This window comes from Herpailurus yagouaroundi, unplaced genomic scaffold (assembly GCF_014898765.1).
Source record: "Herpailurus yagouaroundi ecotype Mexico unplaced genomic scaffold, PumYag 140, whole genome shotgun sequence".
NCBI lineage: Eukaryota > Metazoa > Chordata > Mammalia > Carnivora > Felidae > Herpailurus > Herpailurus yagouaroundi.
Window position 1 is genome coordinate 42,324,318 of NW_024412395.1, and position 18,222 is coordinate 42,342,539.

At 40.0% G+C, this 18,222-nt stretch overlaps 1 protein-coding gene across 8 annotated transcripts in view; it reads right to left on the reverse strand.

The window, feature by feature from the left end:
* The window catches only part of RBMS1 (RNA binding motif single stranded interacting protein 1), a 224,940-nt gene that overhangs the window by 178,609 nt on the left and 28,109 nt on the right, over positions 1 to 18,222 (reverse strand). The window lies entirely within an intron of this gene.

An 18,222-nucleotide genomic window follows, 5' to 3' on the forward strand; every position in this document is an offset into this window, starting at 1 on the left:
AGAGGAGGAACAGCAAGAGGAACTACTCCAGACAGTGGAAAAAATAAAAGCAAAAACCCTGAGACCAAGAAGGTTATGGACCTTCTAGACGGATAAAATTAGGAAGGACATGCAAACAATCAAACAAACAAAGGGATCTCCATAAGGGAAGATCCTTCTGGATCTTTTCCAAAAGTTCCTCCTCTCACCCTGACCATCCTAAGAGCATCCTCCCTTGACTCTGCTTTCTCTTCCAGGAACCATATTGTAATCTTTATTTTCTTTTTTATAATGTGCTGCATTTTCCAAGTTCCCTCTTTACAAATCTGAATTCCAAATTCCCTCTTTCCAAATTCCCAAATTTAGTACATATCAGTGTCATAATTTTTTAAAAAAGAAAGATTTTAAAAGAGATCCCATCATTATTTCTCTCGGGGCGCCTGGGTGGCGCAGTCGGTTAAGCGTCCGACTTCAGCCAGGTCGCGATCTCGCGGTCCGTGAGTTCGAGCCCCGCGTCAGGCTCTGGGCTGATGGCTCAGAGCCTGGAGCCTGTTTCTGATTCTGTCTCCCTCTCTCTCTGCCCCTCCCCCGTTCATGCTCTGTCTCTCTCTGTCCCAAAAATAAATAAACGTTGAAAAAAAAATTTTTTTAAAAAAAGAGATCCCATCATTATTTCTCTTTCCATAGCCACCTAACTTCTGCAAAGTTTGGCTATTATTCACTGCCCTCTTCTGTCCCTTCTCACTCCCTCGGCAACTCATTGCTACCACTCAATTGACACAGCTCTCTTGGTAAAGTCTTTAGATAGAACTCCCGCATTTTGTTTCTAAAACACAGATCTGCGCTCTCACTCATATGCTTCAAGTATTTCATGGCCTCTATCTCCTATAAAATAGCATCCAAACCTCTAAGCAAAATCATTCAAATGACCCACAGTCTAAAGCCCAATCAGTCCTTCCATGATCATTTCCTGCCATTCTCCTCCATTACCAGCCTGTTTTCTACCCACTCCCAGCCACACAGAACTTCCTTCAGCATGTACTCTGAAGCGTGTCTGCCTTAGCCCAGCTCAGTCTTTCTGGCAAAAGCAGTCTTCCGACCTTCCTCTAGCAAAATTCTACTCCTTCTTCTAAACTCAACGAGCTTCAATGTCACCTCTTTTATGAGTTTCTCCAACCCTATCCACCTCTCCCCAAAACACAAGCAGGCTGCCCTCCAAAGAGTGAAATGTTTACCTCTCCGCTTATATTATGAGTTCCATTAAGGGAGAAGCTATATTTAATTTATCTTTGCACATAGAAGCACCCAGCTCGTAACTCAAAAAATGCCGTTGCTACTCAAACTAAAATAATATTATAATGGTTTTTGTTGAGGAAATCACATGAGAGGTGGGATATTGACAGTGAACTAGAGAGAGAGAAAAGAAGCAAAGGCACATGCAAACCATTTCAATTATTTCTTGCAACCTTATGTGAGTATTTACCAATTTGGCACAGAGTTATTGAGGGCTTGCTATTTGTCAGGCACTGTGCCAGGCACTGCATATACAGCTGTGAATAAAGCAAAACCCCTGTCTTCCCCTTCACAGGGCCAAGGATCTACTTGTGAGATGGATCCTGAAGAAACACACACAGAAATACACAGTTACAGACTGTGGTAAACGTCATACGGTTAAAGAAGAGGAGACGATGAAAAATGGCAACTTTGAGGCTCCAAATTAAATCAGGGGATGAGGAACACCCTCTAGCGGAAAGTAACTGTGACAATGAGAAGCACAGGCCGAGGAGGAAGTAACCGTGCAAAGAACGGGAGAAAAGCCATTCTGAAAGAGGGGAAATGTCCTGGAAGGTCCTGAGGCGGGGGGATGGGGAACATGAGGAAATGGAAGGACGGCCAGTATGCTGGGAAGCTGGTGAAGAAGAAACATGATGGGTCAGTTCCTCTAAGGCACCCTGGTTCTATGAAAGAGACTGTGCTTTCTTCTCGGGGCACCTATAAGCCACCGAAGATTTTAGGCATACAGTATTGTCTGTTTGGGGCTGGGGGTATAATGGCATCAGATTTACATTTTTAAAATATCACTCTGAAGTGAGGAATTAAAATTCCTTTTAGGTAGAATTACTAGCGAGATGGAAAAGTTGCCCATTTATTTGATTTTTCAGTACATTTGAGGTAATAGTTATGTGAACATCCATCAGTCAAATATTTGTCTCTAGTCATTGTCAAAAGTTAAACCCGGGGCGCCTGGGTGGCGCAGTCGGTTAAGCGTCCGACTTCAGCCAGGTCACGATCTCTCGGTCCGTGAGTTCGAGCCCTGCGTCAGGCTCTGGGCTGATGGCTCAGAGCCTGGAGCCTGTTTCCGATTCTGTGTCTCCCTCTCTCTCTGCCCCTCCCCCGTTCATGCTCTGTCTCTCTCTGTCCCAAAAATAAATAAACGTTGAAAAAAAAAATTAAAAAAAAAAAAGTTAAACCCAATCCACCCCTATAGCTCTGACTTCCCTGAATAGTATTCTTTAGGTGTACAAAGTTATAGTACAGAGAGATCCTGGTTCCTAGAATGCCACATGGTACATGCCAACAAATGTTTAATCAGAGCTGTCATTCCAAAGTGTGTAAATCCACTGGTTGAGATAAAGACTGGTATATGACATGGACTAAACCTCAAATTTTTCATTTTAACTTCAGTTGAAGACTTGGCCTTTTCTACCTGAGCTGACACTTATAAGAAACAGTGAAAGCCGGTATTTTTGTTTGTGTAGAAATGTCACAATCCTTCCCTCTGTTGAGAACAAATTCACTTAAGTTACAATTATGTCACAAAAAGGACATAAAGCACAGTAGCATTAAAAAAAATTTTTTTTTAATGTTTATTTATTTTTGAGAGAGAGGGACAGAGACAGAGCACGAGCAGGGGAGGGGCAGAGAGAGAGGGAGACACAGAACCTGAAACAGGTTCCAGGCTCTGAGCTGTCAGCACAGACCTGGAAGGCGGGGCTCAAACCCACGGACCTCAAGATCATGACCTGAGCTGAAGTCAGCCGCTCCACTGACTGGGTCATCCAGGTGCCCTGAAGCACAGTATCATTTCAAGAATGTTTCTGTGACAATTTGTTAAACCAAAAGAAATACTACAACCAGAAAGAGGGAGAGGAGGGAAGAAGAGAAATATAGTTGCAGATTGAACAAAAACGAACGGAACATACTTGCACACTTCAGCATATGGACTTAGGCTGGCAAGCAGCAGTGGTGACTGGGCACTACTTACAGCTTGGGAAGGAAAACTGTGAACACACATGGTGAAGATATATCCAACATTCAGCCAAGACAAGAAAAGAAAGAGAGCACACGCAATGTAGTATAAATTCCTTTCCCAAGCTTTTAATGTGCAGCAAGTTACCCAATATAAAAACGATGTTTGGGAAATGGATGAAAGAAAAGGAAATCTAGACCAAACAAAGCAGGAGACGGTGAAAACCTCCAGGTAATATAAAAGGAGTGGAATTTAATGATTTCAGAAAAATACTCTGGAGAAGGTAAAACAGTAGCTGTAACATTCATAATAAGAACACCTGTAATGAAAGCTAACCTTTATTTATCAGGTTACTAGCTCTGTAGTGGGTAGTAATTTTATTTCCATTTGAAAGATGAGGAACCTGGTGCTAACTCAAATATCCCTAAGCTGAAGTGTGAATGGGAAGTCAGCTCTGTCTGACTGGAGCTTGTGCAAATGAATTCCAGGTAGCTCTGTTGTTGCTTTTAATCTAGATCATTAAAGCTTTAATGAAATACAATACAGATTTCCGCCTTGTCTTTAAAAAAATTTTTTTAAGTTTATTTATTTTGAGAGAGAGACAGTGAGAGGAAGAGAGGCAGACAGAGAGGGAGAGAGAGAGAATCCCAAGCAGGTTTCACACCATCAGTGCAGAGCCCGACATGGGGCTTGAACTCACGAACCATGAGATCATGAGCTGAAACCAAGAGTCAGACGCTGAACTGACTGAGCCACCCAGGCGCCCCTACCTTTCTTTAGATTTTCCTTCTCTCTTAAACCCAATATCCTAAGCATGACTTCAGGTTCTCTTAATGATACATAATATACTGAGCATAATTTAAACATTAGCTATCATGTTCTGCCTAACAGCAACCTCAAGAGATACTAAGATATGCAGGACTATTTTGTTCCTACACCAAATGGGACCCAAAGCTCTTTGAGTTGTTCCTGTTCATCACATTCTGACTAGTCTAGTCCTTCACTGCCAGGTTATCAGCTCTAACTGCTAGCTGCCATCGGGCACCGAGTTCTAGTAGCAATCTGTCCACACACCCTTCCCCACAGTTCAGCTGCTTCTTGCTTCTCCAAACTCCTCTTGCACCATCCACTGTCTTCTGAATTCCAACCTGTTCAATTTGACACATTTTCCTAAAGTCTATTCTGCCCTGTATTTGTTCTCTGTGGGCTATTTCATCAACAATAATAGTGGAGACGCTGTGCCAAACCAAGAAAACTTGTACCTCCTTTCCACAAACTTCAGCTATCCAGTTCCCAGGGGCTTTGTGCGGCTTAATAGAGGTTGAGAAGACTAACAATCCTGTGAATCAGTAGCAGTGTCCTCATTTTCCAAAGTGGTAAACTGAGGCTCAGAAAGGTTAAGCAACTCTGTTAGGCTTTCACAGCTAATAAGTAGCAGAGCTCACATTTGCACATGGTCTTTCTGATTCCTAAGCTTCACTGCCACAAATGGAGGGAGAAAGACACAACAATTTTTTGCCATATGAATGGCCTGAAGAAATCGCCACAATTTGCGTTTTATCTTTAATATAAATTAAGTATTGAATAATATCACAAATCCACACTGAAATTATAAAACACAAACCAGATTCAAAGCACAAACCAGAGATTTACTAAATAGGCGGTATATAATATTTGAGTTGTGCATGAATCAGTGCTAGCCTGAATATCACACTTTCACATATCATGTGACTTCCTTAGTGATTTCCTGGCACTCTTGGGTGCAACCCACAACTTTCGAGGCAGATTATTGCATAAGAGTAAAACAACTATGCAAAGATATAAAGATTTCTCTAGTATATATTCATTATCTCTTAGAATAAAAATATTGCTAGCATCAATTTTTGCATATCATCACACTCCAGCTTTATTGATCACTTTATTCAGAAGCCCATTTACCTCTCCTATTTAGACCTAATTCTATTATAGCCTGGTGGTCCAAATTCAGTTATTTATTTAACCAATATTTATTAAGTAGATACTTTGGCACAAATACTCTGTGCTGCATATTATGTAAAACAGCAGACAGAGGTAACTCTTTTTATGGTGTATAACCCTGGATGTTTACTTAGGTACAGAGATTGTAACTGAATTAACATGCACCTTCATTTATTCCCAGTAATCCTTAAAATCGTCAATTATTACAAAGTTCAAGAAACTTCCGTAGGAGTTGTTTCATACATGAAATTACATTTTAACAATTTACTAATTGTTACTAATATTTACTAATATTGGAAGCTCAATTTACTAATTTGAGCTCAATTTACTAATTGACTAATTACTAATTTACTCAATTTACTAATATTGGAAGCTACTAAAGTCTTTACATGGAGTGGAAAGTTCTTTATACAGCAACCACACCAAAAGAACATCCTTAGACCTGTTGTAAGCACTGTTGGTTATGTCTTGGGGTCCTGGGTCTCAGAAAGAAATCTCCAGAGAAACTTTTAAACACAAAAGCCACATACACACGATATGTACATGGAGTTGTGGAAAAATGGCTTCTTGGATGGGGCAGGTCCTTGTGTTTCATTACTTTAGACTCACACAGCCTTTATTTGCTGCTTTGACTCTTCTAAGCCACAAATCAGAGGCACCCTAGAAAAACTGCATCAATTTCAACAGCTCCTTAGAAGTTCAGGCAGCACCTTTCATAGACAAGACCTAATACCCACCACGTGGTCTAACTGTTTTTGTGATGCAATTATATTTTGAAATTGTTTGGCTTTCGGTTGATCAGCATTTTTGTTCCAAACAATCCTACTAATAGACTATCTATGGCACTTTAGAGACTTTTCATTCATGTAGCTTTGAGCTTTGTCTCTTTTCTAACATTGGCATATATATTCTTATTTTCCATAAGTATCTACTCTTTCTTAGGGTTACTAAATTGTTGCCTCCCTTCCAAAAAATTCTAGTAGACTTCCCAAGTACATGACATTTAGTTTCATCTTAGAAAAATAAACAGGACACCAGTACTGCCATTCTTCCTGCTTATAAGATTTGCGTTTAATGGGGAAGAAGTGAGAGCGTTCCCCCTAAGGTCAGGAACCTAACAGGGATATCCACTCTCACCACTGTTGTTCAACACAGTACTAGAAGTCCTAGCCTCAGCAATCAGACAACAAAAAGAAATAAAAGGCATCCAAATTGGCAAAGAAGAAGTTAAGCTTTCACTCTTTGCAGATGACATAATACTCTACATGGAAAACCCAAAAGACTCCACCAAAAAACTGCTAGAACTGATATACGTGAATTCAGCAAAGTTGCAGGATATAAAATCAATGTACAGAAATCGGTTGCATTTCTATACCAATAATGAAGCAACAGAAAGAGCAATCGAAGTATCAATCCTATTTACAATTGCACCAAAAAACGTAAGATACCTAGGAATAAACCTAACCAAAGAGGTAAAAGATCTGTACACTAAAAACTATAGAAAGTTTATGAAAGAAATTGAAGAAGACACAAAGAAATGGAAAAATATTCCATGCTCACAGATTAGAAGAATAAATATTGTTAAAATGTTTATACTACCCAAACCAATCTACACATTCAATACATTCCCTATCAAAAAAATGCCTACAAAAATCCCTGCAAAAAAATGTTCAAGAGCTACAACAAAGAATCCTAAAATTTGTATGGAATCAGAAAAGACCCCGAATGGCCAAAATAATGTTGAAAAAGAAAGCCAAAGCCAGAGGTATCATAATTCCAGTCTTCAAGCTGTATGACAAAGCTGTAATCATCCAGACAGTGTGGTACTGGCACAAGAACAGATACCCAGATCAATAGAACAGAATAGAGAACTCAGAAATGGACCCACAAATGTATGGCCATGTATTCTTCGACAAAGCAGGAAAGAGTATCCAATGGAAAAAAGACATTCTCTTTAGCAAATGGTGCTGGGAAAACTGGGCAGTGACATGCAGAAGAATGAAACTGGACCACTTTCTTACACCATACACAAAAATAAATTCAAAATGGATGAAAGACCTAAATGTAAAACAGGAAACCATCAAAATCCTAGAGGAGAAAAAAAGCAGCAACCTTTCTGACCTCAGCTGTAGCAACTTCTTACTACACACGTCTCTGGAGGCAAGGGAAACAAAAGTAAAAATGAACTATTGAGGCCTTATCAAGATAAAAAGCTTCTGTACAGTGAAGGAAACAATCAACAAAACTAAGAGACAACCAACAGAATAGAAGATATTTGCAAATGACATATCAGATAAAGGGTTACTATCCAAAATCTATAAAGAACTTCTCAAACTCAACACCCAAAAAACAAATAATCCAGTTAAGAAATGGACAGAAGACATAAATAGGCACTTTTCCAAAGAAGACATCTAGAGGGCTAGCAGACACATAAAAAATGCTCAACTTCACTCATCATCAGGGAAATGCAAATCAAAACCATAACGAGATACCATGTAACCCATCAGAATAGCTAAAACGAACAACTCACGAAACAACAGATACTGGCGAGGATGCAGAGAAAGGGAACACTTTTGCAGTTGGTGGGAATGCAAACTGGTGCAGCCACTCTGGAAAACAGTATGGAAGTTCCTCAAAACATTAAAAATAGAACTACCCTACAACCAATAATTGCACTACTAGGTATTTATCCAAGGATACAAAAGTGTTGATTTAAAGGGGTACATGCACCCCAATGTTTACAGCAGTGCTATCAACAACAGCCAAATTATGGAAAGAGTCCCAATGTCCATCAATTGATGAATGGATTATGTGTATGTGTGTGTGCTTGTGCATGTGCATGTGCATGTATATCTATCTATCTATCTATCTATCTATCTATATACACACACATACACATACAATGTGTATGTACATACATACAATGGAATATTCAGTGACCAAAAAGAATCAAATATTGCCATTTACAACACTGTGGATGAAACTAGGGTGTATTATGCTAAGCGAAATAAGTCAGTTAGAGAAAGACAAAAATCATATGATTTCACTCATGTGGAATTTAAGAAACAAAACAGATGAACACAGGGGAAGGGAAGGAAAAATACAATAACAGAGAGGGAGGCAAACCATTAAGAGACTCTTAAATACAGTGAACAAGCTGAGGGTTGCTGGAGGGGGTGTGGTGGGGGGATGGGCTAAATGGGTGATGGCCATTGAGGAGGGCACTTGTTGGGATGAGCACTGGGTGTTATATGTAAGTGATGAATCACTGGGTTCTACTCTGAAACAAATGCTACACTATCTGTTAACTAACTTGAATTGAAATAAATAAATTTAAAATTTAAAAAATAAAAGATTTACATTTAAAATGCTTTTACTTGATCCTCCATGATCTTTTTAATTGCACAAATGCTTAAATGATTAAATGCACTTTGGAGAAACTTTAAATCCATAATTCTTAATGGCATATTTCAAAAAACTGCAAATGATACATATGCTTATCTTTAAAAATTTCAACAGAAATACAAACTAATATAAGCATTACATTTCTGCCCTATTTTCACATGTTTTCCTTTCTTCAACTCATGAATCACTATTAACCATTGACCACTGTATATTATTTCATATGATATATGGTTAATTTTATTGCCTCAGGTGATCAGCGAGCATTTTATGACCAAAGTTATCAGTAAATAATTTATTCCACTTTTCCATTACTTGAAAAGTAAAGTTTCGTAACAGTGCCTGACACTAATACTTGAAGCATAGCCCCTGACTTACTGGATAGATGAGATAAGATTTAATGCATTTATCTTCCTTCTAAAAGATCAGCTCGTCAATATTGATTGAACCCAGTGTGCACAAAAGTATATATCAGGAGAGCAGAACTTCCTCTGAACACTATTTTATTTCAAGTTTAAGCTTACCAAGACATGGGAGAATTTATGGCTTTTCCTACACCAGCATCATTAATTGGGAAGAATCCTTAATTACAATCTAACACATAATTAAATCCATTAACCTTGTGGGTAAGTTAAAACAAGAAGGCCCACAGAAAGTGGAGTCTCCCTAAAACAGGTGATGACCTGAAACAGGTGATCACCCCGCCCCCAACTGCTCCATCTTAACCCGAAGCAAGGCAATCAAGGTGAATGTCCTGCCTGCATCTGGTCATAAATTTTGGGACGCATCTGCTTTCTGTGGAGAAGAGGAAATCGAGGCCACTTAATGACTCTGGAATTTCCTTTTACTTTTTTAAAGTCAGCACTACGGTCACCGACCAGCCCGAGCCTGCACCCTCATCACCTCTGGAAGGGGAGCCCCCTGTGGCTGGTCTGGCTCTGTGAGAGTTCTGGGGCTGCTGTGAACACACAGGATGACCAAGACTGTGGAAGACACCCTCCCTAGCTCACATCCATCACTGCCACTCACTGCCCTTCTCCCTGAGTTATAACCTCCCTTCTCACTGCTCTATATAGTCGATTAGGCCCACGCAAGTATTTGCCTACAGCAAATGACTCAGAAATTCTTTACAAATTTCCAGTAGAATATAATAGAAAAGGGGTCAGAGAAAGGAGAGAGTTTAATTTCCCTTGGACTGCTGTTTCTTTTCTTCTAGGCATTAGCCGTGTGGCCTTCTGCTTAGCTATAAAAAATTCCTCGGGCTAATAGGCAGCTGAATGGAATCGCCATTGTCACCTTCTTGATTTAATAATTTTTCTATATTCGGTTTTCTATGACAATGGAAGGCAAGTGGCAGAGCTGATGATCTAGAACAACAGATAACACATGTCATTATTATTGTTTTAGCTATTATTGTTTTACATGCTCTACCCCCACCGATTTCCTTCCCAAGCTCTCCTCCACTTAGCCCAAAGGGCCCCAAACTTGAACTGGCATCAAATACATCTGGGAGAGGGTATTCAAGTGGCCTGAATGCACATTGTGTCGTGAGGAAAACCAATCTGTTCTGTGCTGTTTACCACAGATAACTAGCAAATGGACACTGAAGAGTTTCTGCTTAATGTTTACTGAGTTCACAACTGTGCTAAGTACTATAATGAAATAGGAGGGTGATCTCTGCCCTATATATGCTCTTTGCTCTTTGCTCCTATATATGCTCTTTGCCCAGGGGTTTCAAGGTAGCAGCCCTGAGAAAACGTCTTGACCTGTAATTTACATATCACACTGGTCAGATCAGGGCAGGAAAGGGTGGGCTGACAAAGAGGAAGGCTGGATTTCTGAGGACAACAGCAGTGAGTAGACCCAGGAGGAACTTGACAACCACGTGATTTTTGAGATTCTAGTACTGAGTATGGAGAAATGACACTCTCAACAATAAAAATATTTGGCAAGAAAAATAGAGAATTTGAACAAAAGATACACAACATCATATTAGCCGTGGTCATTTGCTAGATTTAGATAGACATTTCAGTGGAAGAATGAGAATCTGAGCAGAATGGGAGGTTAAAAGGCAATCTAACACTTGCTATTTATACATTAAAGGAAAAGCATGGCAAGGAAATGGGCTTTTCCTGCAGAACTGAGAAGAAAACAGAACACACTGTCAGGAGAAGAGAGGTAAAGAAAACAAACAAACATGATCCATAAAATTAGGCAGAATGCTTTTTTTTTTTTAATGTTTATTTATTTGAGAGACAGAGCACAAGTGGGGGAGGGGCAGAGGGAGAGGGAGACACAGAATCCGAAGCAGGCTCCAGGCTCTGAGCTGTCAGCACAGAGCCCGACACGGGGCTCGAACTCACAAACCATGAGATCATGACCTGAGCCCAAGTCCGTCGCTCAACCAACTGAGCCACCCAGGCGTCCTTTTTTTAAAAAATTCTGATAGAACTAGGGTTTCATTTCTGCTAACAGTAGCTTCCCATAAGAAAGATGTTACCTTTCCTACAAAAAAGAGGTTCACAAAGATGTTTAGAATGGTCGGATGGTGAATCCAATGCCTATGAAAGCTGATTCTTACTCACTTGAGCTATTTAATCCAGAATCTTTCATTAGATATCTACTTTCATTTCATAATACGCCTCTCAAAAAGCATCAGTTTGGCTGCCACAAGAGTACGTATTTAGGGCTGAAAAATGATTCCTGCCAGCTGGGAATGTCACCCGGAGGTTTAGCCAGGACCCTTTCTGAATGAGACGGATGCACTTTCAGTGTGGTTCCAAGCAACCCAGAGGGAGGGTCACAAGAGGGTTTTTAACCCAATATCTTCTATTTCACTCCACAGTTACCCCTTTTTCTCATTCACAAGTGTTTTGTCTATTATGTTGTCTTCCTTTCTCCTCTATGGTTATGAAAAAGAATTTAAATTTTGTGAAACTGACTTAGCAGTTAAACCATCTACCATTAACTTTAAAAAAAAAACCCACTTTGCCTATTTTACAAAATACTAAAGCCCCTTTGAAAGAATATGGAGGAGAGGTCCTCTCCTGCATGCTGGTGGAAGGATAAATGAAGACATCCCTTTCAGAGAGCGACTTTCCACTCCTCCTCTTCCAGAATTCTCCTCAGAGAAGCTTCTGCACATGTGCACAAAGAGATCCAGATAGGGATATTCACGGGGATATTTCCATAACAGTGAAAAAATGTGCATCAATCTAATTATGCATCAAAAATTGAATAGATAAATTATGACATAAGACAGAAAATTACTAAGGAATAAAATGAATAAAATATATAATATGCAATCAACATGACATTTTTCAAAAACGTAAGTCTGAATGAACCAAACTACAGAATGATACTCTATCACACAGTATGCTATCATAAACGTAAATTTATTTTTTTAATGTTTATGTATTTTTGACAGAGAGAGAGAGAGAGAGAGAGAGAGAGAGAGAGAGGGAGAGAGAGAGAGAGGGAGAATGAGTGGGGGAGGAGCAGAGAGACAGGGAGACACAGAATCTGAAGCAGGCTCCAGGCTCTGAGCTGTCAGCCAGAGCCCAATGCAGGGCTCAAACTCACGGACCATGAGATCATGATCTGAACCAAAGTCAGACACTTAACTGACTGAGCCATCCAGGCACCCCATAAACATAAATCTAAAAACACAAAATAATCTAGTACTACATATTGTTTTATTAACACACATAAACGTAGGAAAAGTAAGGACATGAATGTGAACACTAGTCTCAAAATTCACGATGAGAGGTACCCCTGAGGAAGTAGGGAAGGCAATATTTTATGTCTTTCATTAAAAAGAAAAAAGGAAATTAAGCATATGAGGCAAATGTTAATAACTATTAATACTTTAAGGAAGATACATGAGTTCTTATGTTATTTCCTTGCAGCTTTCTAGATGTTGATTTTTAAGAATAGTTCACCTCTGATTACCTTTTATTTTAAAAGTCATACATTTTCTTAAATTCATTCAATTGCCTATTTGCTCAATGTATTCAACAAACATTTGTTGAACATGTCATTAATCCTGGGATATGAAGAATACGAAAAGATCATGCCCTTGTAAGGCCCACATGAATAGACTAATTCTTATTTAGGAATCTTGTCACATTCTGCAATGTAGTTTTCTGTATATAGTAAGGAAGGATTCCCGCTAGGTTTGCAATTGCCCAAGAGTAACTGCAAGGTGCTTATTTGCAGGATAGCATACGACTATAGTGCCAAAACTATAATTATCAATATTTACCTTTAACTATCTTCTTGCCATGAGTTTTTAAAAGGGCATTAAAGCAAATGAGTTTTGAAGATGTTCCAAAGTAAGTTATTATCAAACAGACAATTATAATGACAAAAAAGTCAAATAAATTCATCTTTCTTTGAAGGTTTTCCAAGGAGACAGATTAATTGGCTAACCTGTCACTACTAATGACAACAGAATGTGATAGGGTGAAACTTGAATTTGTCATAGTTGCTACAACACTACAATAGCACTTCCAACATCTTACGGCTCAATTCTGTAGACATTCAAGACTAAAAGTATTGCCTATTTCGTTTTTCTCTAAGGTAGCTGTATATAGCCTTTGCACAACAAATATACATTGCCATCTATACTGAAAAAATTGGTCCTCAATTTGTTGGCTAACTCAATGGTAACTCAGTTATTGCAACTGACCAACTCAATTCTACATTTTTTATTTAACTTTTTTGTTTGATAAAGATGAGAAAGGCACCACTCTCAGTCATCACCTGTCAGCCCCCAGGTCTACAGTAAAGCTACCCTATTATTTACTTTCAAAGGAAGACCAGGTCTAAGGGTATGAAAAAGTCAAATACTAACCAGATCACAGCCAGTATCAGGAGTAAGGAATCATCAAACATGATGGATCATCATGGAATCATCAACATGATTGATCAACATGGAATCATCAAAACAGGCTTAATCAGAGCCCGAGTGAGGACTGTGGGACTGGATTCTGTCTTCTCTCTAATGTCTTCTGATAGTATCGTCAATCATCAAAGTTCACAGTATAGCCATAAGATTAGGAGGCTGGTACAGATTACCCCAATTTATTTATGCCTGGGTCTGATCAACCAGTATGGATCAAGATGCCAGGTAAATAAGTTAGGACTTGGTAGGGATACAGTATCTCTCTCTCTCTCTCTCTCTCTCTCTCTCTCTCTCTCTCTCTCACAAACACACACACACACACACACACACACACACACACACACATTCTTACACTTCTGAATTTCAATTTTTACCTAGTAATTATGTTACCTAGTTTCCATAAAACCTCCCTCTTTGAGTAATTCTAACACTTATCAGAAAAGGGTTTTTTAGGTGACTGGGTGGCTCAGTCAGTTAAGCATCCAACTCTTGATTTTGGTTCAGGCCATGATCTCATGGTTGTGAGATCAGGCCCCACATCAGGCTCCGCAGTGAGAGAAGCCTGCTTAAGATTCTCTCTCTCCTTCTCTCTCTCTCCCCATCCTCTCTCTCCCTCTCTCCCTCTCTCTCAAAAAAAAAAAAAAAAAAAGAGGGGCGCCTGGGTGGCGCAGTCGGTTAAGCGTCCGACTTCAGCCAGGTCACGATCTCGCGGTCCTTGAGTTCGAGCCCCGCGTCGGGCTCTGGGCTGATGGCTCAGAGCCTGAAGCCTGTTTCCGATTCTGTGTCTCCCTCTCTCTTTGCCCCTCCCCCGTTCATGCTCTGTCTCTCTCTGTCCCAAAAATAAATAAAAAATGTTGAAAAAAAAAATTAAAAAAAAAAAAAGAAATGACTTTTTTGCTTAAAGTGTATTCATGTGTTATCATCATATGGTATGTATACATTCAAAGTGTTTTATCATTTTATTTCACTTATTGTCATTCTAGGTGAGTGAGATGATGTCTGTCAATCATACCTAAAAAAAACAAAAGTTTCTAAAATCATTTCCTTTTATGACATTAAATTTACTCAATAAATTGTATCATTAAGTTCCAGAGGTTCTCAGAGTATAGCTAACTGTAAATATAAAATATTGTTTGCTTTCCACTGATGCTTTATCAAATCCTAAAGAGGAAAAAACTCTAAATCAGTCATCCATGGAAAAATGAGACACCAAAGCAGCTATCAGGCTAATTTTAAGATTTTTAAATTTGAGAACTGGATCAGCAAAGCCTCAGCTTTTGTTTCTAACTGAAGTAAAAGTACTCATTCCTCACATGTTAACACAGTAACCAAAACCAGTAAGTATACAACATCCACAAACCCCCCACGCCACACACGCCTCAAAATGAAGGCCCAAATTTTACTTGGCTATACCTATGATGTGGTCAGACGCAGTATCTGTTTTAGCTGAGTTCTGTGTGTTCGATCTTTACTATAAACAAATCACTTAAGTGAACCTAAGAGAAAGAAGCAAACAAGCAAAAACCAGGTGAAGCTCTGACTTCAAGGGAAGCAATGAGATAAAGTGAAGTAGTCTGGCTTTGCAGTCTGACGCAGGTTTCAAATTCTGGTTCTGCTCCCTCCCTGCCTTATGGCCTTGGGCAGGTGCTTGACCTCCATGAACCTCGGTCTCCTCTTAGGTAAAATAGGATAAAAATTATCTGTCACAGATTGCTGTGAGGATCAAATCAAATGATTTCATAAAGTACCTGACAATAGTAGCCAATAAATAAATGTTAATACTTCTCCTCCGGTCTCTTTTCCCAAAGAAGAAGAGAATCACCTAGGGACAGACGCATTAAAGGCATGCTGGCAACACTCATGAGGGAGAGAAACAGAGAGTCTGTTAACAAGTGGAGATTATAATTCAGGAGGGCATTCTAGTACACACGTGTGAGGGCAAAAAAATGGACGAGGGCTAATTGCTATGAGAAATGCAAAGGGATGCAGCTGACCAGTAAGCGTGTAATGTAGAAGTGTGGCCATTAAGGAAAGGACAGGGTATTTAGTGAGAGCTAATGAGAAGAATCAGGACTTTTGATTAAACACCACTTGGATTCCTGATTGTATTACTTGAGTGCCATCTCCGAGTGAACCTTAGGCATAGCAAGGAACCATGATAAAGCAACTACAGTGGGACCTTGTTTTCCAAACCCCAGATAGGCTTAGCAGAATTAACAGTGCTAAGGCACCGGTTGTCATCCAGACTGACACACCTTCAGGTCTACATGGGCATCCATCCTAACCATCTACACGAAATTAGCTTTCTGGCCCCCTGCGTACTGGCAGGCCAATACGCAGAACCTCCGGGCTTTCAAATGCCACGGGATCAGGTGGATAACTGCAACCTGAGCAAGTACTGTGTTTCATCAAATCTAAGATGCCCCCTCATCTTAGATGATGATCCCTCAACAGCAGGATACGCCATTATTTTATGCGCCACTTAGAAATAAAAGATGCTCCAGGAATCTGATAGAAGATCACTACAGACAACTGGGACACCCAAGAGTCACATCCTCCGGGGAAGGGCCAACAAGAAATAAACCTACCATGCTGAAAGAGAACCATACATGCAAGGAACGGTGCATGTCTCAAGCTTGTGACTAGGTGAAGAGAAGAAATCTCCGCTGAGAATTTGAACTACCAACTGGTCCTACACCCACACAACCAGTATGGCACAAGAAAACCTCAGAGAATTTAATTTCAAGTGGTTTCTTTTTTTTTAATTTTTTTTTCAACGTTTATTTATTTTTGGGACAGAGAGAGACAGAGCATGAACGGGGGAGGGGCAGAGAGAGAGGGAGACACAGAATTGGAAACAGGCTCCAGGCTCTGGGCCATCAGCCCAGAGCCCGACGCGGGGCTCGAACTCACAGAGCGCGAGATCGTGACCTGGCTGAAGTCGGACGCTTAACCGACTGCGCCACCCAGGCGCCCCAGTTTCAAGTGGTTTCAAATTGAGAGTGTCCCCAGGTGGTTGTCCCAAGTACACAAAAATCCACAAATCCCCTCTGGAAGGACTGGACTTTAATCCAGGCTAACAAGCACTCAAACATGCCACCAACTACACAATGCACTCCAATTTCAGGGAAGTTAAAGTGTTGGGGGATGAGGGGAAAGAAATGTGTGCATTTGGAATTTTTAAAACACAGTACCTGTTTTCTTAAAAAGAATAAGACAATGTTATTTCTGGATCTGGGTCACTCTTCGAGTATTTATTAGTATATATCCACTATGTGAATAATAGAGGTTTCAAAGCAATTGAAGGCATGACCCTTGCTCCCAAGCGGCTTACTAACGATCTCTCTGGAAACAGAGCTTCATGTCTCTATCTGATTTACTTTTGGATTATTATGGTTGCAGTGCTGTCACAAAATGGTTAGAGGGGTAAATGCACACGCCCCTCATCTTGGGTCTGCTTTTTATCATGGTCTAGCATTGAAATGGTGTCTTTACAAAATCAGAAGTAAACCCGTTTTCATTCCTCCAATTTCAGCAAAATTGATTAAACAAGATACTTTACGATTACTTTGATTAGCTTTCACTTGAAAAAACAGTATTAGGTGCAGCATGTGGGATATGCGATTTTGATCATTTAGTTGAAATTTATAGCATAAGTAAATATGATTAACTTCTACATTGGATAGGAAAGCTTGAAGGAACCTTACCTTTAAGGCTTTTTTTAAAAAACCTGTAAATGTCAGAAATCATTACAGCAACTTTTATTCATTAATTCAGCTTTGAAAAGTGAACATCTAATTTGTTGGGCAAGAGAGATCTGAACTCTTGCATAAAAAGAGGTCGCAGGGCTAGCTTAGTAACAACCCACTGAAAAATTGTTAGCATTAGTTCTGTCCTTACCCATGACAGAGTTAGTATTTACCTGTGCTGCAATTACTACGTGCACATATGCCAAAACCCAGCCCCAGGGAACCTTACACAAAAGTCTCTGTCGGATGCCACTTCTTGGGAAATGTTCTGTTATCACCACCCGAAGGAATATAGTCTCCTCCAAAGACAGTCACTTGGTTTCATGCCTTGGTACTTTTCTTACAATACCCTCAACCCCCACTCTGAGTCCTCAGCAAGACATGTTCAGAAAGTCATTTAAAACAGACAATATGCCTGACTTGGTACCTGTTCACAAGCAAACATGAAGACTCTCAGAGAATAAACTATATACAAATTATACACATCATAAATGTTTTTAATGCTTATTTATTTGGGGAGAGGGGGCAGAGGGGCAGAGAGAGAGAGACACACACACAATCCCAAGCAGGCTCCGGGCTCTGAACTGTCAGCCCAGAGCCTGATGTGGAGCTCGAACTCACCAACCGTGAGATCAAGACCTGAGCCGAATTTGGATGACTGCGCCATCCAGGCACCCCCAAATTATACACATTATAGATACATACTCTCACACTGCACATGAGCTGGCTCACACTAGATCATTCTTTCATGGCTCTTCTCCAGGTAACCTTAACCTTAACTCGAACCAGAGACCTCTGTCTGTCTCCTCTGACACGAAGGACCCAAAAGTTCTTGCCTGGGTCTGGTCCTCATCATGCCCTGAGTCCTTGCTGCCACCACGGCCTTGACTTCAAGTTTCCTTGGACTCTGCCCATACAAGTTATGTGGTCCCTGATAGCAACTCGGGGCTGCAGGGCTT